General features: G+C 48.3%; 1 protein-coding gene across 1 annotated transcript in view; it reads left to right on the forward strand.

Annotated features, from left to right (window-relative positions):
* The window catches only part of LOC119102926 (uncharacterized), a 43,823-nt gene that overhangs the window by 10,217 nt on the left and 11,314 nt on the right, over positions 1–22,292 (forward strand). The gene's annotated exons all lie outside the window — the stretch shown is intronic.

Raw genomic sequence — 22,292 nt, forward strand, 5'->3', positions numbered from 1 at the left:
CTTGAGGAGAGCAGGGCTGTGAGCTGCGTCGAATGATACTGAAGATGGCTATTTCATTTACAAAACTCATACAAATATGGAACACTCCCACTAAGTTGTGTCACGGAACGTTAAGATGAAAGCATGAGGGTGTCTTCGGAAATTATGGAGTGCCGAGAAGGAGGAGCGCTGTTTTGGTTGGGCTCATTTGAAGGCATCTAGGCGTGTGTTATGAGTTGAGAGTTCTTATGCTTTATAAGAACTTACTGCTCTTATGAGTATTTATAGTTTAAGTTCTTTACAGACTTATGGGCATTCAAACTGTGATCTTAAGCTCACTTGCGAACATGAGCCCAGCTTGAAGCATGCAGTATTGTGTATACAAATAGTGCGAGGGGTGTAATGACCGAGTGGTTAACGCGAGGGGCTACCACCTTGGGGCCCGGGTTTGAATCCTGGTTGCGCCATGTGCTGTGAAGGTTAATATGACCAATGCAGTGGCTAGCGCTCCATGAAAGAGATGTGACGACGTGCGTCGCTTGGCAATTTCTAAAAAAGAAGAGAATGCAACTAATGTTTTCACTATACTGTTGTTTAACCAGTACTTCTTAGTATATTGGAGGTTGACAACTAGCATAAAAACACAGAAAACGTAGTGCTAAGGAATCCTAAAACACCAGGATTTTCGACGGCTAAGAATTGTAGGAAGGTTAGATAATCGCAAACGCGCACGCAGCATACTCCTTCCAACATAATTCATTTCTGTTTTTCTCGTTACTTGTCCTGTTTTTTATTTCTAACCATCTGTATACATTACCAATACAGATTAATTAAATTTGTCTTTTAGAGACCTAGTTCCAGTCTTTAATTGGATGGATTTCGGGGATCGCCGCCAACGCTGAACAGTGTTTGTTGCATGAGCCGTAACCCCACCATTCGATCGTGAGGTTCAGGGCCGACGGCAGAATTCTGCGGCAAAATCTTAAGGTACTGTTATTTTCGGCACGGGCCGTCCTGACCTCGGACGCCACCTGCTCTTTAGTGCGGCAGCTGTTTTCAGCCCAGGCCATCTCAGTGAGGAACACACAGCAAGTGCCTAAAACAACTTGAACTCAACCCGCCACGAGCAAGTGAGTAGGAAGGCGGGCGCCGTACCCAACTGCGTTACCGGTGTGAACGAAACTTATTGACGAAGCTTATTGACAAAGTCTGCAATTTGTCGCGAACAAGCGCTAATCAACGACCAGCTCAAGCCACTGACCTTCATCGAAGTCGAACGCAAGCCTGACCCCGGCACCGAGAGCAGTCTCTGCTGAGCTCTCAGGGGGATACTGTGGCCTCGATTCGAATCGCAAACACTGCGAGAGTGATCAGGGCGGGCCTGGCTTCTGGACACTGGCTGCTGGAGCGCCACCGGCGGACTCTTCTGAAAGTGGTTTGCCGGGTGGAGGAATTTGACGAAGTGACTCAGATGCTCTTGCCTAGCACCCCACGCAGTCTTTTTTGCAAATCTCATCGCTATTGGTTGGCCCGGGAATTGGAGTCGACACCGGACGTACCAGACGCCTGCGTTCGGTAGTTTGAGGTCGTATATGTTCGTGGAATGTCAAACCAGTGCAGTGCATGCGTATTGAATGATTGTTCAAACACGATTTAAGCCGGGATATTCTGACACCTTCACAAGGTGTCAGACGATACGATAGACGAGACTTCATACAACCCTCCCTTTGGCGTTTACAAACGAGACGAACTAGGAAGATGGGATGAAGACAGGCGTGCGTGGCGTGATGACATCTCGGAATTGGCACATCATTTTGGTACTCAGATTTAAAATGTGGCATGCAAGGTCAAGTTAAAGGTTAAAATTTGTTTGCAAAAATGAAGGATTTTTAAGATTTCCTGCCAAACACATTTGAACTGTTTTGCAACTGTCAAATGGCATAAACTAAGCTACTTTGAAGGCGTGTGTCATGTGTGTGTGTCATGTGTGTGTCAAGGTCATGTGTCAGGTCACGACGAGATCAGTGCCCATCGTATTGACGACCGGCTCATTGCTTACAATGGCTTGTAATCGGCTCATCGCCCATGGTGATAATCGTTGAATGGCATATTTACTTGGCTCAATGCTTAGAAAGGTCATGTAGCATGGAGCTGCCTCATAGTGTGTATAATGAATTTGCGTAAATAGATAACGGTCTTCACGTGAGAACAATTTTGCAGCAACAAAGGAAAGGAACTGACGCGGAATTCCATATCAGGACCCCTTCCAAAAACAGTAGGCACGTAAAGGTTATCTACGGTCAGCGTAAGAAAATGAACTTAAATGATCTTAAAAGGGTAAAAGAGCCACGATCCAATTCCAAACTGATTATTGAGCCACAATATATCGTAAAATATCCACATGTCTTGTCTCCGGTCGATGATGTTACAGCAAAATGTATAATTTGCGATGTTGTTTATAACTGACCGGAGGTTCAAGGCACCGTAAGGCTATGGCACGGTATCTGACAGAATATAATGAATGGTTGCCATGAGTTTGGGAAAGGATGGCCCACAAGGTACTGAAAATGTCACGCCAATCCGTCTCCGGTTCCGAGGGTATCTCCAAAAACCTGAAGAGAAAACCCCGCCCAAGCGGAGGTGAAATAGGTCTGCGTGCATCCCCGCACAAGCGGAGGTTAACGAGGCAGGCCTGCGTGCATTCCCCGTACAAGCGGATGCTAAAGAGATAGGTCTGTGTGCATCCCGTACAAGCGAAGGTTAATGGGCCAGATCTGCGTGCATCCTCGCACACGCGCAAAATAACAGGTTAGCTCTGCGGGCATCCCCGCACAAGCAGAGGTTAACGGAATAGCTCTGCGTACATCCCCGCACAAGCGGAGGATAACGGGATAGCTCTGCGGGCATCCCCATACAAGCGGATGCTAACGGGACAACTCTGCGTGCATCCCCGCACAAGCGGAAGCTAACAGGATAGCGCTGCGTGCATCCCCGCACAAACGGAGACTAACGAGATAGCTCTCTGGGCCAGTGTCTGGCAAAATGGCGGTCAAGGGCATTGGAATTATATGGCTGCACCGGACGCCAGCTGCATGCTTGTAAAAGTCCGTAGTAGATTTTTGCATATGGTCAAGGAAAAATTGTTGCATGTTCCTTGATCCCTTAAGTCAAAACAATGAAAACCTCGTAAGCAATATCTGAATGTCTTCGCGTGAAAATGTACTATTGTGAAGCAAGCCAAACACGTGCATGAAGCGCCGTAAAACAAGCGATGATTGCACTGTTTTCCTGCTGTTGGCAGGGAACACGGCTTGCGTGGTCAACTCAATTATGGAAGGTTGGGACTACGTTTCACAAACATATTTTGAAGCCTCAAGTCCTAATCTGAGACAAAAATACGCCTGTTTCTAGCAACGTATTTGTCTGCCGTGGACATTGATCGCGGTTAGCCCGCAGTAAGTGCCTACCGCCCTGTCGGCCCGGCCGGTACAAGTCGACGAACCCGAGCATTCTTTTCGTGCACCATTTCAAGGGATCACAAAGCAGCGGTCAGTGAGGGGCTGTACATTCATACAATAAGGCAACCACTGTGAGATCTGTCCAACAGATCGGCTGCTCTGAACATTCTCATGAAAACATGGCGTTGGTAAGAATCGGCGAAGAATCACCTTTCCAGGCTGCCTTTGACATGTGCTCGGGTGAGGGTCAAATCAATCTCCCCGAAGGTTTTTTTCCGAAATGGTTTCTGAACGGCGTGGCGCAGCCGCGTCAAATTTTGCATAGCTGTAGACAATTGAATGGCGGATCGTTCGGTATTAAAAGTTTAGGTTTACTTTGTAAAGTCACTGACCTACGGCATGTCACAGACAGGCCATGGATTCAGCGAAGTCAATTTTTACGGAATCGTTCAATCTGATGCAACAATGGAGTGTTAGACGAAGCAATGCATCCCTGAGGTACTTTCTTAGGCAACACAACAACTGAGTGAACAAATTCCATTGACCGCACGTCAGGTATGAAAGTCAGATCAAGGCCAACCAAGGCGCCAGTATATTTCTAAGAACCAAGGCGCCAGTACATTTCTACTGTTGTATGTTTATACCACTATACAGTATAATACCCCCGCTAGCAGCGCCTGCAGGGATATGTGCGGCGCTGCACGTGGAAAATACCCGGACGTTGTTCAGATTTTCGAGATTTTGTAAGCATGGAGATTTTGTTGGAGTAAATGGCTGCCTAAAACAGCGCACGGATATCCACGAGCAATCAGGACAGAAGGAAATAATCATGATGGGCATGGCCTTACGTCTCACTGACCACCAGAGCCATTTCGAGAAGGATGTCTTCACTACGAACCATGCGGACTGCGGTGGTCACTTGGTGGGGGATCGAACCCAAGACTGACAGGTCCGAAGCCGAGTGTTCTAACCACTGTACCTCCACCGCTCCCCAACATGAAAAGAGGATCGTGGCAGCGTATTGTACAGGGTAGTTTAGCCTTTCGTTTAGTTTAGCTTAGTCTTTTGAGTGCTGCCTAAAATGTATCCTGTGTTCTAGCAAAATTGTTACGAAAACTGTCTGTCCACCTTATCTTGCCGATGAGGCAATGCAGATATCTGAAGAGGATTGCGTTAAGATGCCAGTAACGGCAAACAGGTCATCAGCCACCGTCATGCCACTTGGGGGATCTGGGGGAGCGGTCTGGAGGAGCGGTCGGCAAACGAGTCACCAGCCAACGTCATGCCACTTGGGGGAGATCTGGGGAAGCGGTCTGGGGAGCGGTCGGCAAACAAGTCACCAGCCACCATCGTCTGGGGGAGCGGTCGGCAAACAAGTCACCAGCCACTGTCGTGCCACTTGGGGGATCTAGGGAAGCGGTCTTACTCCTGTACAATTGCATTACAACGGCTCAGATTGAATATAGTTTCGCGAAAAGAACAAATGTCCGGAGTGTTTCCTCAAGGCTTTTCTGTGATTTTCTTTCCCTGAACGTCCTGGCCTCCATCCAGGGTCCCTCCTGAGGTATGTTTAAAATGACCTCCACTGGGATAAAATGTGCCTCGTGTTATTTGTATTTTCAAAGCAGTCATTTTCAGTGACAGGCTTAAAACAATGGGCGCCTACTGAAGTTTTTGCCTCCAAAAGGACCCTGTTAGTCCAAAGCTTCTACATACGGCACCACAGGTAGGTGCCGAAACTGACAGGATTCTCTATATTACCTTAAAGTGCAACTGCGCCGTATGAGGAGTTTTTAGCTTAAGTGTACGTCAACCCAAGGAACCAAAAGTTATGAATTCACCAGGCTTCTGCAGATGTAAAAACTGTGTGCCAAAAAGTTTTCTTTCCACAGTGGCGTTTGGATTTCAGATTTCGAATAACTAAACAGAACAGTAATCCTGTACATGTACCTCAGCAAATTAATACGTATCGTTTGTAACAATATACTTCCTTCGTTTGAAAACCGAATTAATACCAGCGTCGATATTACTGTCCACGAGGCAAAGTCTATTTGGCTTCGTTCCTCGTCGGTTCGTTGACCTCACGTGGCACTCAGTTGCGCAAATGCCTGTTACAGGCATGCGTAAGCGGTTAGCCAGGGCCACCAACGGTGTAAAAATGTTCCAGTACAAATTCCCATTATAAGTGGCGTGACATTCTCTAGCACTGTCAGGGCGCCTATGATGATAGGCAGGATGGTGAAGCGCCAGACATATGGCTTCTAGTCGGAAAAAGGCCAGCGAGCTGATGTCTGATTTCGTAAATAGATGCTCCTTTTTAACACAACGTAGCGGAGTGCCCTGTAGTTGTCAGAGGCCTTCGACAAGACTGTTAAACGACGGAGGAAAACGGAACAAGCTGGATGTCTGTGACATGTTGGGTTTCCTCCGGCCCCATAGTCCTCGCCAGGATTCATCCACTACGTGGCATTGGTCGATTGCCGACAAAAAAGTGTGACGCACGCGTCAGCAGGTATGACGCAAGCAGTCGCGCGCAGGAGGCGTATCCGACGTGCCTCTATTGTCTGAGTGTATGGAAGCGCGTCTTACTCGTTCATAAAAGCGGCCGTGTAATCAGGCAATTGACTCATTTCATCATTCTTAATAATGACGTGATGAACGCTCCAAGCATCTGAGGCGATATGTTCGAACATATTCTGTTATGAGACCAATATTTGTGGCATTTACCGATGTCAATTGTTATTATGTTTATCATACGATTCGCGCGAAATATATAGCCCCAAAACATGTGGCTACGCAATATTTGTGTGCTTTTTCACTATCACAACGGCTACGGTAGAATGCTGCCACATAGCTTTAACCTTTCTTATACTTCTGTGAAAGGATTGAGACGAAGTATCATGGATAGAATACATGTTCCAACTATTGCTCTATTCTCGTGTTATGGTCTATGTATGGGACCATCGGGTTATTGTGCTCTACCAGAAGAGGATGATAGTTCTTGGAACAATTATTCCATCTGATCATATAGCCATATATGTTTCCATTGAACATGTAGATCATGTGATCATGGTTGCGAGCTCGGCTGCTTAATCGTTTTTAATCTACTGGTTGTAGGAACATCAATTTGTAAACATAAATTAATATCATTAACTTATTGCCATTCATAAATTAATATCGCTCTCCAATGACATCAATCCAAGAATGCGTAAACCACATAATCTACTGGCTATGGAAGTCATATGTGCATGTATGTACATCTATAATATAATATATATATATATATATATATTCGTACATCTATAATATAATATATAATATAATATAATATATATAATATAATACACACACACATATAATATATATATATATATATATGTATATGTGTGTGTGTGTGTGTGTGTATTATGTGTGTATTTTACTACTTTATCGGGAATACCCATGTTAAATGATTAGCAGACGTATGCAATCGAAAGAGGGGCATCAACTGTAAAGTGGTGTAGACTCGCAAACTGGACAAACTAAGGTGAACCGGGAAGTGATGGGGATTCCATGTTCGTAAGGTAGATCCCTAGAATGCAGGCAAGACTGCATGGCGATGAACTGGTAGTCTGACAGGCAGTGTACAGTGCTCGCCATCTGTTATTTGCAAATGCATTGAAGTTGTGCTATGTTACGAATTATTGCATGGAATTAGACACAACATTGTGCGGTTTATCTGCAGTCCTACGTTTGTCAACAACCAAAGGTAATGACGTCATAAGACGGTGTCCATCACGTCCTCTAATAAATTTCATTGCTTGGGCATGGCACTTCGGCATGAAGGCAATCATCTATAAACAATATGCGCGGAATTCGGCCCCACTTATAACTCATTTCTCGACCTGATATGTTCCTGTTGTGACACAAACCGGTATTTGTAGGAAATGACGTTGAAAACTCTTGTCCTTACGGTGAGGCAGTGTTTCATGCGCGCCGGTTTATGCCTTTGGAATTTGATTCTTCGCAGGTGAAACTGTAAGTTACACTGCGTTGGTAGGTACGCATCTGAAGCAGTAGCGCAGGCAGGGGGCACATGAGCGATGTGCCCCCCCCCCCCCCCCCCTCCTCTTTAGGTTGCAAGGGGTCCGAAGGGGCCCTCGGGACCTACGACTAAGGGTCAGATTTGAGGACCTGAAATGCCTGACAGGCTGCTCGGAGATCGCATTCAGGGGCCCCGGCACAAAGGGCCGGGCACTCCGATGCCAGCCGGAGGGCTCTACGCGCTGATCAGGGGCCCATAAGGGCCTATATGTTGGTCAGACACCACCAGTAACACACAGTAAGCTCCGTTGCGGCATAGGCCTGGCGGCCAATTTCCCAAACAGAAACATAGTCGGAGCCAGCGATTTATATTGGTCCGGGCCGCATCGTCTGTCAGCGCCCCACAGCGCCTAACAGGGGCCCTGTTGGCAAAGGGCCCCGAGTCGGCCAAACACAGTGTTCGGAGAGGCTCTGAGAACCTAAAGAGCACACTGAGTACGGCGATTAGTCTTATCCAGGGGCCCGGCCTACAAGGAAGGGCCCCTCAAATAACAGTAAGGAGACCGAACAGCCGAGCTGGAGTTTATGTGCCAATTATTAGACCACCTGCGGCGATGAGGGATGTGGCTGCGTCAATGAGGGTTCCTGCGTTGACCCGGGGTCAACTGCGCGAGTCAAAAGGCCTCCCGCGTCAGGAAGCGGACCAAAGTGATGTGATGCATTCCTCTAATGGCCTTGTGATCGGCTAGGAGATCCCGCCTCGCGTTGCCAGAATGACAGTCGGAAGACACACTGCGGTGGGACAGAATGATCCTTCAGCCCTTGACCGGGAGCAATGCTGTGCCCCGTAGTGTTCTACACAATGGATCCCTTTCCCGGAAAGAAATAAGAACCCTCATTGGTGTTGACCAGAGTGTGTCGAAATGAGTTTAAAAAACGCACAGGTCCATCCCATGTTTGCCTGAGAATGGCCATCCTTTTGTAGAATCGACTAGTGAAACAAATAACATCAAATTGTTTGAGCTTGCGCGCCCACAATATCGGGAGCAAGGACAGCGATGGCCTGGGTTGCAGTTTCCGCAAAACCAAGCGGCATTGGTCACTGTAATTAACGTCAGGTGGCGGGCGCCGTTTGCGCAAGAACGACCATCTTAAGATAAAGTTTCTGAATGCTTTTCAAAATCGGTTCATGCAGTTCAAAGATTAAACCGGGCGAAACTTTTCTAGCTTTTTGAGGGTCTGATCTTTCAGGATTTAAATATTTGCGAAATATGTCCTCCGGACAGATTAACAGTTGCAGCAACACGAAAAACAGATCTGCCTTCACTCTTCCAGTTCCACCACCAGATTCCAACACCACTTCGTGATGCCGTAAAGGCTAATCCGTTAGTAAAGGTCAATCCGTTGTTATAGCTGTGAAACAGAAGTCGGTTCATTCGCCAATGGCACCTCGGCCCACTATTTGTCACCATTTTGTCATTGAAATGATATCTGAGATCAACGCTATCTTCATATGTTCTTTTATATTTATATGCGCATAGTGCATAACGTAAGCTCATCACGTGAATACGTAATGGTTTCTTACAATGCTTCCAGGTGAGATCCTGGTTCTTCGTGTCTTTGACTTTATGCTGCGCCTTGGTTGTTGCGAGATCCTCATTATATTCCAGGCTGGCTCTGGGTTCATGTGGGATCTCTGGCCGTATTATTGGCTAAGCATTTGCTCTTGCTGGATCTAGCGGCACAATACAAGCTGGATCTTGATTCTTGCTGGATCTCTCTGTCTAATGAAGGCCGTGTCTTGGATTCTTGTTGGATCTCACGGATCGCACCAGCAGCAATGTAACCAGCGAGTAGACGAAACACGGCGAGAGGGTTGGCGGGCCCGGTCGGCAGTTCGGTCTATGGTACCTCCTGTTGGCGCCGGCACCAGGATGACAACACTTCGGGATCGAAGAACAGGTCCTGCAGGCCGTCGGCGGTGGGTAGCGACAGGGCCGCGTCCCAGGGTTAGGAGTTCTCGCCGCGTGGGGCGAGCCGGACGCCCACGTCGTCCGGCGCGTTGGCCAGCGCCAGGAGCATGAAGCTGGGTGGCCGACCTTCTGTGACGCACAGACGTCCGTAGCTCGGGTCGTAGCTGCGGACAGGCGCGGCGGCTCCGGGATTGTAACAGCGTTGACGATTGGGACGATGCCCAACTCTGGGCACAAAGCCAGGCAGGTCCGGAGTCAGCACCATCTCACCCCGTGTCACACGGGCCGTTACTTGCGTGCGGTGAACAGGTCTTTCTTTTTACAATATTCGGTATATTTGGAAACAATATTTGACTACCAAGACAGCTTAAATGGCGTTCAGTCGTTTGTCATATTTTACCACATCCTATTACATCAAATACCCAACCACAAATAATGCTTGACACCAGGCAGTAACCAGATCACTAACGCCGTAATAATTCCTACAGCACTCCCATAAATAACATCGGGGAAACAATATCTCATCGTTCAACTCATGTATCAGTCAGCACTTATAGCAGATGTTGGCAGATACCAGATGCTTGTGTACACTTTGGTGCTTCATTCTAAGTCTTACCTCTCTAGTTTTGTTTTGAACGGCCATGAAACAGCATCACATCACTGCGCCGGATATGCCGTCAAAACAATATGAGCACTTCAAAAAAGTAAGCGACGTGGAGAGCGACAGCTGAGTTCCATTGATCTTTGTCAGCGTCAACTTTCAGGTCATCCAAAATTGTACGTTTTAAATCAATCAGATCTGTCATGATATGACGCTGGCATTTCGCGCACGACCAGCCGAAACAAAACGCGGCGTCAAGTAAGCGTTTTCCCGATGCCGCGGGGTTAAACGCCACGGCAACCTGGGTTTCACGGGGTTTCAAACTGTGACAGACACCATTTCCTCTGACCAATCACAGGGTGAGATTGGCTTCCGAATTCGAAGCAAGGGCTTAGAAACAGCAATGCTGAAGGCATCGAAGCGTCCCTCCCCCCTCCCCCCCCCCCCCTCCCGCGTTTGACCAGCCCCGGCCGCTCATAAATGTGAGTTTAGTTTAGTGCGATGTACATTGCTCCTCTTCGTCAAGCACAATCTGGGCATGGCCGTTTCCGATCTTATCGTATGAAATATCTATGGCGGGAACACTGAAAAAATGTATTTGCATAGATCATCTGTATAGGCTACCCTCTGATGAACTAAATTCGCCAATATTCGACCAAAGCACCTATCATCTGACAATCTCGCTCGGCGTCAGCACCATCGCTCTAGAGCAAATAGCCACGGCTGACGTGTGTGTCTACCGACGAAGCCCCCGGGGAGGAGCTTAGGCAACAACTGCCACCTGTTACCTGCTCACTGACTTATGGGAAAATTCAGAGCACGATTACGTCATTGCATCAGGTGGTGTCATCATGGAACAGTGTGTGCATCCCCAGCCGCGTACCGAAGGAAATCATGGCGGTCAGACTACCCTAGAGGCTGTGTAGACCCCTGGTGGAGGCCGCAGAGCCCTGCTGGGGGCCGCAGAGCCCTGCTGGAGGCTGCAGGGCCCTGCTGGAGGGCGCAAGGCCCTCTCGATGGATGTGGCGGCGAAACAGGATCGTAGTTCAGTATGTTTTGACAATGCACGGCGCTAGTAGAAAGGGGAGCATGTCCATTTTTCGAGTTCATGAGTAACGAATCAGACTATCAAGATATCAGAATGGGTCTTCGAGCCTTAAGAACGATCCAGTCATCAAAGTGAGGAATGTTGGGCTACATGAGCATGGGCCTAGACCATGGATGGGGGACGACATTCGTGGAGGGATTTCAAGATGACGTTGTTGACTGTCAAAATTAGCGTAATCACCGTGACAAGATTTCCTTCTGAAAACCATCTGTGCTCACAATGTGCTTTTGCGCAAACAGAAACATGATGTGCAGCTTGTCGTGGTGACATTATTCAGGCAACGCACAAGTTTAAATTATCTAGTTAAGAAAATTGTAAATTAATCGGCGTTAACAGCCACAGGCATTCACGTCCTGGTGTGCCTCTGGTAAGGACAGAGATTATATTCAGCCGAAAATGTGAGTACTTGTGAAAGGGCGCCAGCGACGCATACAGACTGCATAAGGTTTCACAAATTCATTGGAAGTGGACTGAAGCGCAATGCTTGTGACAAAAAGGTACCGCCACATGTGCACTGGGAAAGCCGGGTTATAAAACTACATATGTTATATATGGCCACGCCTACACATGCAGTCACCTACTCCCGCGCGCCAGTCAGCTTGCTTCAGTTGTCTAAGATCTGCATGCCTGCATTGATTCAGGCCCTGCAGGTTCGAGTAATTACATCAAAGTCGAATGTGACAAAATTTGTAGTATCTTCACCAAGCCCTCCCTCCTATTGGCCTGTTGCGTATCACAACATATGAGATAGTTCACACCACCGATATCATGTCTGATGCTCGTTCAGATATCTGTATCGCCCTGCATCTGTATCTGTATCGCCCCGTCGAATCAGGCCGCATGTGAGCCAGGTGGCGCCACGCTGCGGCCGTAGCCGCGGCCTCGGATCTGAGACACCGCTCTCACTGGTTTGATGTGACGCGTGTGAACACCGGTATCTTACGCACTGCATCTTTTGAACATATTTAGATGGAGGGTTCATGCGCCAGGCAAGCGGTACATGTAAGTTAGCGCGCACGTCTTGCACGGTTTTCAGATTACAAGGGATGCGGATGTGTCGTGAAGCGTGGCATGCGCACGTCTCATGAAGCGTGCATTTAGGCTTAGTAGTGCTTTTTCCCGTACAATGTTGTACACAATACACAACTTCACTAGCTTTGATTAGCAAGCTAGCCGTCTAGTCTATTCCTCACTATGATTCACGCAGGGGACTGGGTTACAGCGAACCAGCACGGCCGTGTGCGCTTCTGAAAAAGCACAAGCTCCATGATGAAACAAACCATTCGTCTCTAGAATCAACGTCTCCGCACATGCAGCAATGAATTAACCCGCCCAGGCGCGGTGGATGAAAGGCGTTCCAAAGTGCAGACGTGGCCGCCCCCCGTGGCCGCCCCTCGTGGCCGCCCGTCGCCGTGCAGACCGGCCCGTGCCGCGTGCGTCCGCTATGCAGCGGCTTCCGTTCAGGCGCCGAGGCCGCGACATGCGTCGCGCCGCAGCAGACGCCCGTAGAACAGACCAGTCACCCGACACCAGAGCAGATCTGATTACTGGTCGGCGCCAGCGTCACGTGCCCGGCTGGGGTCTGCGGAATTCGGAGGTCGGCGCCGAGTTTGTACCGTTATGTGAATCGGCCCGCGTCTCCAGCATGCGTTTTGATTTATCTAGAACGCTCGGTTCTAAATGGTTGAGCGAATGTCCTACATTAAGATATTATAGCAAACATCAGATATGATGACATAAGCTCACTCATATCTGTCGGCATATTTTTAGGTGGAAAAGACTGTTCTAGACAATACAACTTCCCTGTTTAGCGAATATGCTCCTCAGTACGTCATTGTTTGATAACGTCATCGTACCTTGCACAACATTGATTTAAAGCTAATTAGCGGCCGTTATATGTGGAAACCGTGATCACCAACGCAGGATGTGAACGACTCGACAGTTACATTTATATTGACCTTGATCACCGCATGGCCAATGAAATGGTAGGATTTGAATGAATTTGTTATGGCGCCATGGATACCTGGGTGACCTTGAAATATTCTCCTCAAAAAGTCTGCACATTTTCGCGGGTGCGTTGCTAAAAAACCAAGAGCGAATCAGGTATTATGCAGGGCAGGGCTGTGAACTGCTCCGTGTGATCTTAAAACGCCTAGTTCAGTTCAAAACTCCATACAAAGGTGGACTGCTCCCATCGAACGCCATCGACCGCGCTGAGTAGGACCGCAGAAATCCTCAGAAAGTCTGGCACCGAATCCGGACGCCTCCGCCCACCTCCTGCTTTCACGGCCACGGACATCCTTCGAGTTTACCGTATCACGGATGGTGACCGGTGTGGATGGACCTGCCGCCACCGACCCTCCAGCACCGACCCCTCCCCACCCCCAGCCCTCCGGCCCGGTCCCGGCGGGCCTTGTCGTGTTATCCCGGGCGCTGGAGTGGAGTTGCTAGCGGTACTGCAAAACTAACATGGTCGTCATCAGCTCCTGCCGGCGTTTCATGTGAACGTTTCTGGGGCGTAAGGCTCTGGCCGGCGTTTCATGTGAACGTTTCTGGGGCGTGAGGCTCCTGCCGGCGTTTCATGTGAACGTTTCTGGGGCGTGAGGCTCTGGCCGGCGTTTCATGTGAACGCTTCTGGGGCGTGAGGCTCTGGCCGGCGTTTCATGTGAACGTTTCTGGGGCGTGAGGCGAGTTATTCGTTCGGCGCTCCATTCCACCCATTTCGCAAGTGCTCGCGGCCATTGGCGTCTGCCGTCTACGGTGCATGAGTTTGGAGATCAGCTGGGGACCGCTTTGAAATCGAAATAGACATAGATGTTGGGACTACATAAGAGATTATGATAGACTTACCATACAAATACTAGTTTTATATATCATTGTACGAAATGAGGCAGGCTGGCATTCGAAGTGTTATTTAGAATATGCCAGTTAAAGTCATGCATTCGTAACACCGTCATTTGTCAGTTAATTGCCTGTGATAAAAATCAGTGTTAAAGTGGAAACAAGAACAAACAAAAAGCCAACAGTGCGGACAAGGGTGGTGAGTTCGGAGCACATCTCGTCCGAGCTAAAGCCAAAGAAAGGCGAAGCAGTGCTGAAATGATACCTTTTGCTGAATTTTCTCAGTTCAGAAAAGTTCGCTGTGCTCTCTGAAGTTTGTTGCCACTCGAAGTGTGCTCCAAATATATTGCCACTCGAAGCGTGTTCCAAGTTTGCTGCCACTCGAAGTGTGTTCCAAGCTTGCTGCCACTCGAAGTGTGCTCCAAGTTTGCTGCCACTCGAAGTGTGTTCCAAGTTTGCTGCCACTCGAAGTGTGCTCCAAGTTTGCTGCCACTCGAAGTATGCTCCAAGTTTGCTGCCACTCGAAGATTCCACACCTCTTAGAGTGGCCGGTTACAAGAAGCGGATGTGACAACTGCTTTGCTGTGAAGATAAAAGTTGTCGGCTGCACCCGAACGTCGCAAGGTTAGAAATAAAGTGTCATGGCTTTCGGTGTATTTTCAAACGAGTTCGTTTGTGCCTGAAATACCCTCATTCGTTGAAGGAAAAACCAAAAATCCAACACCGAACCAAAGACGGACGTAGGGCATAACAGCCCCAGACAATCAAGGCAGGTGCCTTATACAGGTGAAGTGACAGACTGAGGCTTCTCTAAAATCAAGGAAACCACCTCAGCACGCATGGTCTCAATTCCAACTGAGACTATAGCCAGAACCGTTTCTTTTAAATTTTGTTTTGTGTCCGGTGTACTGCGTTCGTTTTTATAGCCTGGGGCAATCATCCGCCATAGTTTTGAATTGTAGCCAAGAATATTGTTCATGGTTGATCGAACATAAGTCATAGTCGGGAACTGAGCCCCATAGGCAAAAATCGCTACCATTGCGGACTTTTTGCTTCCAATGTATCGCTCTGTGTTCTCATCTTCACCATTATTCCATAATTTCTATATCGTATTTCTGTTACGTAAGCTCATGACGGCGTGCGTTGGCGATTCAACGGACAGCGTCAGCTTCATCGGTAACATCTCCTGGATCATGACGGCCTCCAACCGCAAATGGAGTTCTGCTGTCGGGTCGCCGCCTATTTACCGTATCGCCGGGCCGTCCTCCAATTGCATCACTCGACAGCCGCGGCGCGAGGGCAGCGACACGACAGCGGCGAGCTCGTATCTCCTGCAGCGAGCCTCGGGTGGCGCGCGGCCTGCACGCCGCGGCAGACGTGATGCAACCGCCGGAATGTGAGGCGTCACAACTCCGCCGGAAGGCGCCGACCGCGGGTCAAAGTCACCTCATTGTGTGTGTGTGAGGCGCGGCCTCGGAGTCGCCCTGCGCCTGACGTAACACCCTGCTGTCGGCTCGCGAGAGCGGCTGGATCGGGGCCGACGTCGCGGTGGGGTGGCGGAGCGTCACCCGCGGTCCATGCCCGGCCCTCGAGGCGGCCGGGGCGAGCGCGTCGAGGCCGGGCCGGACTGGACTGAGAGAGGCGTAGCCCGCAGGCCATGGGCCGCAAGTTAAACTTCTTTGTTTTCTTCGAGTCACCTAACGTAGACTCTACTTTAGGTATTACATACAGACATTTGGGTATGCAGACATCTCTTAGAACACGTTTTGATGGCGAAAAAGAAATGCTTAAGGCCGCTGAAGTTATGGGTTGCCACTCACACAGAGCAGAAGAAATTTGATGTTTGCTTGATATATATATATATATATATATATATATATATATATATATAAATGACGCCTGTATCGATCACTGACTACGGGCAGTGCTCGCGCAATAGTTTTGGCAACAGTCTATGGCAACGCAAAAGAAGTGGGTATTTTATCAATTCGCTGTATTTCACTGGCAGCGACATTAAATTTGTTCATGGAGCTCTTGGCTATCTGGGTATCAGAAGAGCGGCCGCATACTGGGCGTGCTCCTGCTTGGAAGGTGAGTAGAGACAGGGGCGAAGCGCGGAAAGACGTTCATTTTCAATTGCGCACGGTGAAATGTGCATGGTAGTCGAGAAATCCTTTACACAACCTTGTAAAACTTCACATTACATTAGTTTGCTGCGCAGCGATCTTAAAAATGGCGCGTCACGAAGTTGCATTTGTCGATCCCGGAAATCCATGTGTGTACGGGCCTAGAAAGCTGAGAAGAACCGGTGTGGCTGAGATCCCCGGGCAAGCATTTTTCAATGAAGGAGTGTTAGAATTGTAACCAGTTTTATGGGAAAGGGGCGCGGCTGCTGCCACACTGCCGCATGACAGTGTGCGCCCACGCTCGCGTCTTAAGTGCACACCATGCGCGACGCAAGCTGTCGGCTCAATTAAAGGCAGTGTGCCTAGTCTTTTCGGTTTTCCAAAGACATCCCTGCAGGTGTCTCGACCAAGCTTTTTCTATTAGTAGCAATGGGGAGTTAAGACGAGGCTTCCAGCAATCATAGTTCAAAAAAATTGTTTTTTCACATCGATGGTATCGATTACTGTATGCCCTGTACGGATGCGAACACAACTGCTCTAGGAGGGAAATGGCAACAATACGCGGGAAGGAAAATATACGTATGGGTGCAATTAATGACGCATCCGAAACAAAGTTAAACTTCACGGGAAATCGTGATTGGACAAATCTGATCGTTTTTAATCACAGGCCGTTGCTTTTTGAAGACAGATGCCTTCGCTTCACCGACGACTGGAAAAGAATGGCTTGTTACAGAACAATAACGGCCTGCGCTCCCTTATAGTAAAGACGTCAATGCGTAAAATTTACTGTTCTATAAGCAAGAAAGTCCTTGAGGTCCGTGGCCGAAGACTCAGCGCCCTGAGTGTCAATCAGTATGGAAGTCTTGAAAGATTAGAGTTCGACATTATCGTGATCTGAACAAATGCTCAGCTGTATATCTTTTTTGTTTGGACTGTAATGGTTAGAGACTTACTGTGAGGCCTTGTGTAGCGCCGGTGGCATGGGCTGCAACCGCATTTGGGCACCGTGGGATGTGCCCTTGTGGAAACTTGATGTGTACACGTGGGAGGCTAAAGGTGTGGAAATAACGTAGGGATATAATACTTTGATTGCTCTGACATGCTGGAACTCATAAAATATTATGCGTTTATTAATATATGTTTTGCTTAACTCTTCAGATAAAAACTATAACGTGCAGCTGAGACAATAAAATGATGCAAAAGTTGCTTAAGGTAGAAGTGATCTGCTTCAAGGCATATGACCGTATCCTTGTCAATAAATTTGTGAAATGTGCTACTGTTTACAATTAAATTCGCAAACAATGCTGTTTAAAGCAAAACCTATTTATTTTGGGCTCAGCCCAGCTTTTGAAATTTTACAAAACAGGCATTGGTTAACACCGGGCGTTGCGAATTACCAAATAGCTCACAGTGCGTTTTCAGCATGCAAAGGTTTTTTCTGCACACTGCTTTAATTATTTTTTCCATCTGCCTATCTTTTTTAAGTCATGTATTTTCCCTTGAGATCAATATGTTATTTTCATACCATAATTATTATAAATATTTTCCAATTATTCATAAATTATATTGTCAAATTATTTTTTCACTTGCCTATCTTTTTTAAGTCATGTATTTTCCCTTCAGATCAATATATCTTCGAGTGCCATTCCCTTGGCTAGCTTTCATTAGCCTGCCAGAGAAGCAGATGTGCCTCTTGCGAATCTCCAGAATGGCATCATGGTATGCATTCACTTACAATATGTTATTGTCTTATATGAAAGTTGTATATTAGCAATACAAATGTCTGTTGGTTTCAAGCCAAACGTACACATACTGATAAAACCATCTCCCCTTATGCTTGACTGGCAAGCTCGTGAACCTTCCACGTAATGCAATATTGGCTAAGACTGCCAGGTAATCATTGCCCATGCACTCAAATGTATGGTACGCTACATTGCGAACTTGTCAATGGCTTTTTCGTATATGGCTGATATATTTCAGTTGAATCAATTGTAACTTAAAAATTAAGTGTTGATATGATAAAGAATCATGTTATGTACATGCTCAAGATTAAATCTGATTCAGCTGTGGCCTCACCATCATTCAATATAGCACGTTAGACACTGACATTAACAGTGTACGTAGTTGCTCTGACCACTTATTTATGTACGAAGTCCAGACAGCCCATACACATTGCGACTTATTCGGTCACCGGACACACAATTCAGTCACCGGACACAAGTGGCATCACACAATTATTGCTGAAATTGCGAGCATGACGCCCGTGTACATGGGCCTCTCCCTAACTTGCTTCATTGGGGCCTGAACTTTTCCCATTCTGTCTGACTATTTTCATAGTTGGTTGTTTTCCTCTTCCACATTTTGGGACATACTGGCAAGGTTGCAGAATTCCCTGTTTTAGGGTGATTACATATTCGTTTTAATGTGGTGCCCTTACGAAAGACCAACTATGTGCATAGCAGTGATAATCACTCCTAATTTATTCACCCTCAATAGACTTCATGCCGTCACTTCCGCATCATTAGACACCTTGCATGTTCCTTCTGCGGTCTTTGTGCGCGCCCTTGTATTGATCTCACAACATCTGTAATTTCGTTTCAGACTAACCAGCGAAACAATACAACAAAACCATTGCTGCAATTTCCCCAAAAGGGTGCACTTCGTCGAAAAGCGTGCAATGTGACATCCAGTAAGCTCTAGCTGGGGCCTCACTACATGTCACGTTAAGCTGCATATTGGGTGGGGCGAGGGGGCAGGAGCACAGTCTGGTGGCCGTTCCTGTGTCGCTGATTTAATCCGTAAAAGGCTGTACAAGCTTCACGCACCTGTCTCACATTTGGCCATCACTAGCAAGCATCGGCAGCGAACGGCCAGCGGAGATGCCCGGCGTGAGCTCGGACGAGGCCGGCAGCGAACGCCGCGAGTGCCGGCGGCAAGCGCCGACGACGGCGACCAGCGTGGTCACGGCCAGCGGGGATGGCTGGCGTGAGCTCGGACGAGGCCGGCAGCGAACGCCGCGAGTGCAGGCGGCGAGCGTCGACGACGGCGACCAGCGTGGTCACGGCCAGCGGGGATGGCTGGCGTGAGCTCGGACGAGGCCGGCAGCGAACGCCGCGAGTGCCGGCGGTGAGCGCCGACGACGGCGACCAGCGCGGTCACGGCCAGCGGCCCGCGTGGAGAAGGCCCGCCAACTGCGCCGAGGAGGCCGCCGGGGAGCGCGGGGAAGGCGGTAGGGGGTTGTGGGCCTACGGGGAGATCCCGAGAGGTCGGCGGGAACTTAAAGCGGGTCGGCGGGGAGTGCGGGGGAGGTCGGCAGCGAGCGCGGAAAAGGGCGGCGGGAAGTACGGAGGGGGCCGGTGGCGAATGCAGAGAGGCCGGCAGCGAGCTTAGAGGAGGCCGTCGGCCTGCGTGGACGAGGCTGGTGGCGAGGGCGGTTGAGGCCGACGACGAGCTCTCAGACAGAGGGTCGGTGTCGATCGCGGAGAGGCCGCCGACAAGCGCGAAGGAGGCCGGAGGAGGAGGAGGAGACATTAATAAACGTCTTGAGAATCACTGTTAGGGAAGGAACAGCCTAGAAGCACTTCAAAGCGCTTATTGAAAAACCGTATTGTGATGCAATTCACACGTAAATACCCTGGGGCACCCTCATGGTGACGTCACCGTGGGATCGCCAACTTAGTCCCGGCTAGTTTCCGGCCCCTTAGTCTAAGCCAAACATGTTTACTGTCACCGTGCCAGGGCATCCAGCTGGTGCTTCCCATTTGATTTCATCATGTGTTTCGTTTTCCAGATAGCGACGGCCTGTGAGCTCTTCCTCTGTCCCGTGACCGTAAGATCAATATCTGTCCGTTAAGGTGTGAGCCATCTTCTTTCCAAGAAATATTGGAACAAAAGCAAAGCAATGTGTCGAAGTGTTACAAGATTTTGCAAGAATGAAGATTCATGTTGAGCGAATGTTGCGATAATGTCCTCATGTCGTGTCAAATTGCTGAGCGATGACGCTCTTTCATCAACCGGGAATTTTACGCTAAATGGCGGATGTATGACACTTAATGGCAATAAATGTCTGTGAATCAACTGATGTGGAGTGATACATCCCAAGCAAAAGGAGAAATTTTGATAAGCACGTGACCTCTAGCGGTCACACAACTTCCCTTTTCTTCGATGACCTGGTAAGCCTTTGACGGACTCTGGACTGCTAGCATTTACTGAGTCTGATTCAGACCCTGCGCTTGTACCAATTCACGGCAGAAGAATTGCGTTTTCTTCTTTTTTAAACAGATATTGTTTTTCTAGTAAGTACTTGAGCGTCATCGGATTCCGTAGGTTTCAAACTATTTTCTGTTTTACGTTATTCCAGCCTAGCTAGGGGCGGAGGGTGCCTATCTTCCTTATTCACTGGTGCGTCAGCTAAAATGGTTTCCGCCTGGCACGAGCTTAACGTGGGAATGGAAGACCAGAATGCATCGCAGCCAAACTGTACAAGTGGTCTTCGCGGTGCGGCTGCATTAAAAAGCTTGGCAACGTTTTTCTGTGTGAATTGGAGTACTGCATGCACTGAATTTTTGGTATTCAGTTCAATCCAGTACAGCAATCGGGAATTTAATCCGCCCCGAATCTGCTTGTTTGATGAAATCAAATTCAGTCCGGTTCGATCCGTCAAAAGCAAATATTTTGTGACACTTTTCTCATCAATCGAAAACGATTCTGTCCAACTCGATGTGATAAGCAAAATACCGAATATATTGCCGCATTTATGAGTTAATTGTTTACCCTCTGATCTATTCCGGCCTATTTGGTATAGCTAATGTGAAATCCATTCCAGTCCCAGATAGCGTATTGTGTAAATTTCTGTATCCGGTTCAGTTTTGTGTATGAACTCTTTCTGAATTTATGGATTGATTCAACCCATGAAGGGCCATGGCAGGGCCATGGGCATGCACAAGACGTTCAAGATAAAATTCCGGGTAGAGAAACTATATCACTTTGGCGAATAAAATGGATGCTGTAAGGCAACAGCCAGATCATGTTAAACGATTAAATGCGCCAGTGGTAAAGTAAAGAAACAGTAATAAAACGGCGTTATCCACATGCGGTGGCATTAATGTGACGTTTGCCGTACGCTCTGGAGAGAGAGCACAGAGCCACGCATGGCTAGGTGTTGGCGGCCATGTGCTATGCATCGCTCTGTGGTGGCATGATGCGCTGCCAGCTAATGGATGTGATTTCAGTCATGCTTTTCGGGGAAAATGCTTCGATAAAACATGCGAAGATATCGCGAGTGACATTTGCGGGCTGCGTGCTGTCGCAGGTAAAAGACAACGGATGCTATGCGAAGCACATGCGGGGTCAAGGCATGCTCATCGGATTTGTGGCGAAGACCTACCGCATCAAGAGGAAAGTGTTGTAAAATGGAGGTGTAAGTTCACTGTTGGATAATACATGCTACGTGCATCAGGAGACTCATCCTCAGCCAAGCTGCGCGGCATTGCATCATGTTTACTTACCAGGGAATCTGTGAGCACTTATCTAACAAGAGTAATATAATGTTTCAGATGGGATTGCAGAGCATGGCGCACGTATGCAGCCCAGGCGCCAGCTCGTCACCATCAAGCGAAGGACCGTCCAGTGAGTCCAGATGTTCCGACAAACTGCGCGGGATGATGCAACATTAGGGGTCAACCGTGTAGGGAATCTAGAACGCATGATGCAAAGCAAAGCACCGGTCAATGTCGGGATGCACACAAAGGTGCGCATTGGCGTCTGGTGCAAGCTGCTTCCCGCTATTTTTATGGGGTCTTGTTTGTGGACGTCATATATGACAGTCACAGCCACACGGCGTCATTTGTGCCTCTGGGACGTCACTTGCACGTCACTTGCACGACCAGACGTTTATATATAGCCACTGCGATGCATTTAACTGTCGCCCGTTACGTAATTGGACTTGATAAGAGCAGCAGCGCAGACCACAGAGCAAATCACTAGCGCCTGAATGACGCACCGCAAAAAGGCAAACATCCAATTAGTAACGACGAGTATCAGCGTTCTTCTAAACATTTGCAATGCCAAGCGGCCAGAGATAGGTGGCCGTATCGTCGGAAAGGACATCTGCCAAGACATTTGTGTTCTTTCATTACATAATGCGGTGGATATAAGCATAAAAGGTAATGTTGCACATTTGAA

Source organism: Pollicipes pollicipes, unplaced genomic scaffold, assembly GCF_011947565.3.
Source record: "Pollicipes pollicipes isolate AB1234 unplaced genomic scaffold, Ppol_2.1 Scaffold_5724;HRSCAF=6776_pilon_pilon_pilon, whole genome shotgun sequence".
NCBI lineage: Eukaryota > Metazoa > Arthropoda > Thecostraca > Pollicipedomorpha > Pollicipedidae > Pollicipes > Pollicipes pollicipes.